This window comes from Gossypium arboreum, chromosome 8 (genome assembly GCF_025698485.1).
Source record: "Gossypium arboreum isolate Shixiya-1 chromosome 8, ASM2569848v2, whole genome shotgun sequence".
Classification (NCBI taxonomy): Eukaryota; Viridiplantae; Streptophyta; class Magnoliopsida; order Malvales; family Malvaceae; genus Gossypium; species Gossypium arboreum.
This window is the reverse complement of record NC_069077.1, coordinates 11644135-11651590: the sequence shown is the minus strand read 5'-3', so window position 1 is coordinate 11651590 and position 7456 is coordinate 11644135. Positions and strand designations below refer to the sequence as shown.

The 7456-nt window shown below is 37.5% G+C and overlaps 1 long non-coding RNA gene across 1 annotated transcript; it reads left to right on the top strand.

Moving 5' to 3' along the window:
- Window positions 1-3194: 3194 nt before the first annotated feature.
- Window positions 3195-5421, top strand: LOC128296288 (uncharacterized). Its single transcript, XR_008286846.1, has 2 exons — window positions 3195-3340; window positions 5180-5421. It is a non-coding gene; the product is annotated as an uncharacterized LOC128296288 (long non-coding RNA).
- The last annotated feature ends 2035 nt before the right edge of the window (window positions 5422-7456 follow it).

Below are 7456 nucleotides of genomic sequence, written 5' to 3'. Positions count from 1 at the left end.
TTGCGAGCTCCTAAAGTCTAATGTTTTTAGGCTCGCAAGTTGGAAAGGTTCGCACCTTGCAAACTCTAGCTTCTCGCCTGCCACTTCGTAGATGGGATTTGGAGAACCATACAGAAGTCTGCTTTGCGAACACTCACTAGGAAGAAAACATGCGAACCCCTATTTAACAAACATTCCATTGAACATATAATTGGCAGACTATTTCATGTACAGTCCATCTGTGAACCCCTTTTCTCATGCGAACCCTATACTAGTGAACTCTATCCCTTACATATTTAATTTTTACTTTACAACTTATTTAGTGTTTCTATTTGACTCCCCTTTATCATTTTATGAAGCCTTTACTATTGCGACCCCTACATGTTTTTGCCTACTTATTCATTTATGTATTAGACAGTTCGTAGGCTTCAACAATTTCACGCAACAGGTCAAAACTTATCTCTCATGCATACTAAGCATCAGATTATTTCAAACATACTTAAATAATTTGGGTCTTACCTCAATGTCTGGCGGGCTCTTCCTACTGCATTTACATGTTAGTTAAACAACCAAACATACAAGCTATCATGCCTTCACAATTTAAGCATTCAAACATTCATCCAACAATTTATAAAATTTCCAAAATCCAAAAATTAAATAGTTCATAATGTCCATTTACAACCCATCAAGTTCATTCAAAATCTAATTCTAATTCTAATCTAATCCATTGGAATAGTCCCACACTGCCTTCACTATTTGGGGTTGAAAAACATGATACATATTCAGGAAATTTGCCTTACAATGGATCATTGGAAAGCCCCACTTCTTAACTGTCTCGTGAGCTACTTTTCTATACAGTGAAATAAGGAGTGTGAGCTTATTGAAGCTTAGGGAGTGCACAAAACATGCTACAAGTGAACACATCAATCATGTTAAAAGTGAGCATACTATAATAGTTCGCATATTATTACAGGTCGCATGACATAATAACTCACATGAATAATATACTCATAGCACATCATATTGATATATTGACAATTTATGATTGTGAAACACATTCATAAATCATATGCATTGGATAAATGGGTCTCCAAACACACCAAATGACTCAAAGAATCCTGCGCTATCTCTAATAAGTTTAGCACGAGTGTTAGCACTCTGCAAACACACCATGCTATCTTCGGTGAATGGAGCTAAGCTCTACATTCCCTTGTCTCTCCAATGCTATCTTTGGGCCACAATGCCTTATCACAACAATAAAGGTGAGTACTCATAATCCTATGGCATGCCAATGATATCCAACGGTTTCAAGGGTTCATAATGCCAACATATCACTTTTAACACATTCACAGTTTGCAATTAATATAGCTCGCAATTCGCCAGAGTTCGCATATAGTATAGCTCGCAATTAAAAAGCTCGCATATCATGGTTCACGCATAGCACAAAATTTCACAATACATAATTCTCATAAATAAAACACAGTTCACATAATCATAGCAGGGCTCGCATAATATAGTTTACATGTTATCATAGTTTGCATTGACAGAAACACTTACTCTAGAAAGTTAGGTCAAGTGGCTAGTCTACCAAAGGTCGCCATTAATACGTGACTTGTGTGTAACTGTAGCATGTATTGCACTCACCTATCACAGCTTCTCTGCTTTGCCGAGCCTAGGTAAGCTTCTGCTTGCCTTTGTCCTTGCCCGAGGAAGCTCCTTTGTGATCTGATGCTTTGCATAACAACACATACAATCATAATAGATTACTATCGATCTAAAGTAAAATGACCTTCCTAACTACCTAGCAACTCGCCATTCACACTTCACTAGCGATCTTGTCTCGTACACCTCTAAAACTTTAATTTCTTCACTCTAACTCAATTTAATCCTTATTTCCTACTTTCAATGTCATACTTAATGTTTAATTACACATCTATGCTACTAATTCATTCAATTACACTAATATTTATTTTCTAGAAAAAATCATATTTGTTTTTCAATCGCATAGAAGAGAAATCATTCAATCCATTCAAATTCATTAAATATTTGTTCAATCAAGATTAAAAATATTTTAATTTCATCAATATGAGTTGAAAAGAGTTTTTAAAAAACACTTAGCTCACAATTACAAGATCTTCCATTTTTAAGTAAACACAAGCTTCAAATCGATAGATCTCATGAATTCTTGATTAGTGATAAGCTATAAAAGTAACATATTTTTAATCCTACTCCTGATGCATTTTTGGATGATTTATTATGTAAATTAGTGAATTTGATGCTTCTAATACTTTAAATTCATGTTTCTATACTTAGGTGAGCATAAGGGAGTGAAAAGAGAAAAAAAAAACAAGTCAAAATCAGACAAAAAAAGCTATTTTTAGTATCCACACGGCCTGGGAATTTCCACTCGGGATGGCCATATGCTTGTGTGAGCCACATTGGCTAGCCACATGCCCATGTGCCAGCTCGTGTCGATTTTGCAACCTACTTCCCGGATACGCGAAAAAACCTAATTTTTAGGCTTTCTGAGCATTCTAAAGTCTATAAATACCAATTAGAAGAAGACCTAAGGCAGCACTCAGAGAAGATTGAAGAAATTACTCGAAGAACACCATCAGAGCCAACTCAGAAGCGGATCTCCTTTAAGATTGAAGATCTTCTTTTAACTTCTTTCGAAGTTTATTTGAATTTCTTTATGTCTTATAGTTTTTCTTACTTCAAGATGTTTTCATTTCATAATATGAACTAAATTCCCTAGATACCTGTAACGCCCCAATTTTCGGGAATCCTGTGAATGTTGGCATAGGTTTAATTATGTTAGTGGGCCTCTAGAAAGCCCAAGCTTAAGATAGAACCCGACAATTTTAGTTAATTTTTGTTCCATAACAAAAAGGGGGTGAAATTATGAAATATGACCTATGTGAAAATGTTTGAAAATGCTATAGGCTAAATTGAAGTGGCCAAATAAATAGGAGTGCAAAATAGGAGGTTTTGCATGACAAACCTCCCATTTTACATGAAGTGGCCAGCCATCATGTTGTTGTAGACAAAATGTACACTTGATATCCATAATTTATGGTACAAATTGATACAAATTGATAATAGGTTAGGTAAATGTTCCATGATAATGGGTTAGGTAAATGTTTCATGATAATGGGTTAGGTAAATGTTTCATGATAAGAATTCCATGTCTTTTGTATTAAAGAATTAAATGGACGAAATATGAAGTTTTATTAAAAGAAAAAGGGGTGAAAAGAACAAAGTTTTGTCCATCTTTGTTCATCATAGCTGAAAGTTAGAGAAGAGAAAGGAGAGGAGAAAGCTCTTGAGTATTCGGTCATTAGGAGGAGGAAAATTGAAGGTAAGTTCTTGGTACCTTACTTCTATTTTGAGGTTCATGAGTTCTTCTTGATTCTATCTTAACTCTTGAAGCATATTTTGATTTTTAGTTGTGTTGTGAGCATTTAGTCATGAATTAAAATGAAGGAAATGGTTGTTGTTTGATGTTCTTTTGATGAAAAATGGAATATAGGTGAAGTTGAGCCAAACAAATGAGCATGCATGTGCCTTAGATGCCAAAGGGAAAAATCGGCTAACATGTTGTGCTTTAAAATGATGAAATGGAGATTATGCTTAAGTAAAAATCATAGATATGTGATGATTGATTGGTGATATACATGTTTAAATAACATGCATGCAAGATAGGTGTATGAAAGAGTGATTTGGTAATAAATCTGCTTGGGACAGCAGCAGTAATGTGACTTTGGAAAATCACCATAAATTGTGGGAGATGAATTAGAAGCTTAATAAATTATGTAATTAAAGCTTAATGAGTCTAGTTTCAAATGGAATAAACGAGAACATATTTTGAATTCTGTACAATGAGAAATTTGATTCGTAATGAAGAGTGGTCAGATTAGTCAAACAGTGAAACATGGGAAACTTTAAGAAAAATCTGGTATTGATTGGCCATACCAAAAATTCTGAAAATTTTATGGATAAAAGATATATGAGTCTATTTTCAGGGAAAATTAACGGCACTTGATTTGGAGTTTCGTAGCTCCAGTTATAAATAATTTAGTGACTGTTGCTCAGGAAGACAGCTTGCAGTGAAATTATGATTATGTGGTAAACATTGACAAAAATTTGTTAATGAGTTGCTTATTGATTTCTTATAAGCTTACTATGATCTGTAGGTGTGGTTGGCCGAATATTGTAAGGGGTTAATACGTAGTTTGTATTTGAATAGTTAGATTAACGTGTTAGTAATCCAATTGTAGGCAGTTCGTGTGTGGATCTCACAAGATATCGTCATAAAAATGTGTGTAACTAACACCCTCTTTCTTAGTCTAGATCGGCAAAAGTTGAAAAGCTGAAATGCCGAAAACCGGTATTTTGTAGATTTTCGAGTGTACGAATGCTCGTGAGGTAAATCTATTAATGTTTTTGGTAAGCTGCAATGTTTGGACTGCAAAGTGCATGATTTACGTGCCCTCGATATTTTTGGGCTTAATGGGCTAAAATTGGAATGATGGGCCAACGGGCCCAATTCGTAAGAACCCTCGGTATGTGATTCGTTAGTACGTGAAAAGTAGGAATATGCATGAAAACCCTAAAATAGATAAATTCTGAAATACCTTTAAAAGTGGAAAATTTACGCTTTACCCTAGTAGATAAATTACGAAATACCCCTAAGGTTAAATTGACCTAAATGCATGTTTGATTGTTGTTATTTCTTGCATGCCATGTTGTTATTATCGATGCATGGGATTGGGATATTGACGGAGGAAGTCTTGAAAGTGGCTTGTCCACATCTTGGAGGCTTTGCCTCAATTTATCGATAATCGAGCAAAGAAGGCAAAGCAATGTGGAGTGTTGGGTTGGGTGGGTTGAGCTATTCCCCACATGGAGTGTATGGCTGGTACGGATGGAATGTAGTGGTTGGTGGGTTGAGTAGTCTCCCAAATGGGCTTGCATATGTTCTTGATGTTGCATGTATTTTGAAATGGGCCTATGGGCCATCATCATTATCTGAATAAGGGCTAAGGCCCGTTTATTGTAATCTGAAAGGGTTCGGCCCAGTACCACGATTACTGAATGGGCTTAGGCCCAATAGGCTTGAGCTGACTTGGGCTTTGAATGGGTTTTCCTTACACACTGAGTTTCCCCAAACTCACTCATTTTATTTTCATCCACGCAGGAAATCCCCAACCATAGTGGGCTTGGAGCTGTGAGGGAATTCGGAGTGACCACCTGTTCTGAAAGTTTGATTTTCTTCTGGTGAACTGGACATCCTTTTAATTACGTTTGAGGTTTTGGGCTTTTAAATGTAATAAGGCCGCTTATTTATTTTTGGTGGTTTTTAATATGTATTACTAAGATAGGTAATACTTATTTTAACTGTTGAAATTGGATAGCTTTAGGGCGCGTTTTCAAAAACAACAGTTGATTTCAAAATAACACGGCAACAAGCAAAGCTTCCGCAATGAAAGTATTTTCCAAAATTAATCACTTTTCCTAAAAATGACTTAATCGAACCGGTTTCCTAGAAATATCCATGACGTTAAGGTGTGGCAATGGCGGTATGCATGTCTAGGATTGGATCTGAAGGGAGATTGGTACTTAGCGATCCGATGGACTCACCACCTCTTTTACGGTTTCCTACCGGTGCATGACTTCCATTCACTTTAACCCTTAATGAATTAATCTTTTGAACATCAAGTATGATTTTCTGGACTTAGAATGGAAATTTTTTTTTTTTACTTTTTTGATGTGGCATGCCGGATCCGACCATAACTTCTGGGCCGGGTTTGGGGTGCTACATTTTGTGGTATCAGAGCCTAGGTTGCAACAACTCGGCTTTGGAATGGGTTTACAAAAATAAAGATTTTCAAAAACAAAAATTTTATAAAGAATGCGAAAAACGCGATTTTCAAAATTTAGATCTTTAGAAGGTGGCATTCCGAATCTCCGGCTCAAGTCTGTAAGTATTCTGAATTTTTCTGAATATTTTTTTGAATTATCTGTTTGTACTAAAACCCTACTAGGACACTCTAGATAGGATGATACTGAAACCATAGGAAAATTTGATAAGAGATTGAAACTGTAGCTAGACTCCGATTCTGCGAAAACAAACTCAATTACTCTCGATTCATAAAACATCCTGTAATAAACTTTGGAATATTAATTGATGCATAAAATTTGTAATCAAGATAATACGATATGAGTACAAGAGGTCGTGGACGGCCGAGGAAGTGCTCGAGCGAGATCTTCGTCTTCGAGACATATGCCGGCGGTGGATGCACCGGTACCACTGGCAACAGAGGTAGAGTCTCATGACTGCGGTGCCGAGGATGATGCCCTGTCACAAGCAATGCTTCATGTTCTGGAAAGGGTTGCCGGGGCAAGTACGGGCAATGGAGTTTGGGGATCTATTTTTGAACGACTTCGGGCCAACGGAGCGGAGATCTTTAAGGGTGTGTCTGGTATCGCCTCGAATATGGCAGAATATTGATTGGAGGCCACAGAACGGATTATGGACAACTTGGACTGCTCTGAGGAGATTGTGAGTGGGGTATCTGTACTAAGTCCTTTGGGTCACTCGGTTAGGGTAGACAAACTGTATAGGGATGTACCCTTAAAAACTCAAGGTAGGATTTTCCCTGGAGATCTGATGGAGTTACCGTTCGGAGAGTTTGATCTTATTTTGGGAATGGACTGGCTTGTTAAGCATAAGGCGATCCTGGATTGTGCTGTTAAACGAATGCTGTTAAGGACCACAAAGGATGGGGAGGTTATAGTGATAGGTGAGCGAAGGGATTATTTGTCCAATGTGGTGTCGGCTTTAAGAGCCGAAAAGTGGATTCGAAAAGGTTGTAAGGCCTATTTGGCATTTGTAAGTCAGTCAGAAGAGGAGGGACTGACAGTGGATAAGGTTAGGACCGTAAAGGAGTTCCAAGATATTTTTCCGGAGGAGCTTCCAAGATTGCCTTCGAACCGAGAAGTTGAGTTTGGAAAAGATTTGTTGCCTGGAACGGCGCCTGTGTCCATCGCACCGTATAGGATGGCATCAAAGGAGTTAGTGGAATTAAAGACTCAAATTCAAGAGTTGTTGGACAGGGGCTTCATTAGGCCAAGCGTGTCTCCATGGGGAGCACCGGTGCTATTCATGAAAAAGAAGGACGGTACGATACGGATGTACATTGATTATCGCCAGTTGAACAAACTGACGATTAAGAATAAGTATCCACTGCCAAGGATTGACGATCTGTTTGACCAACTTAGAGGAGCTTTTGTATTTTCCAAGATCGACCTTCGATCTGGATATCATCAGTTAAGGGTCAATGAGGCAGATATCCATAAGACAGCATTTAGGACTCGGTATGGTCATTACGAGTTTCTAGTTATGCCATTTGGACTGACGAACGCTCCTGTAGCGTTTATGGATCTGATGAATCGTGTGTTCCAACCATGTTTG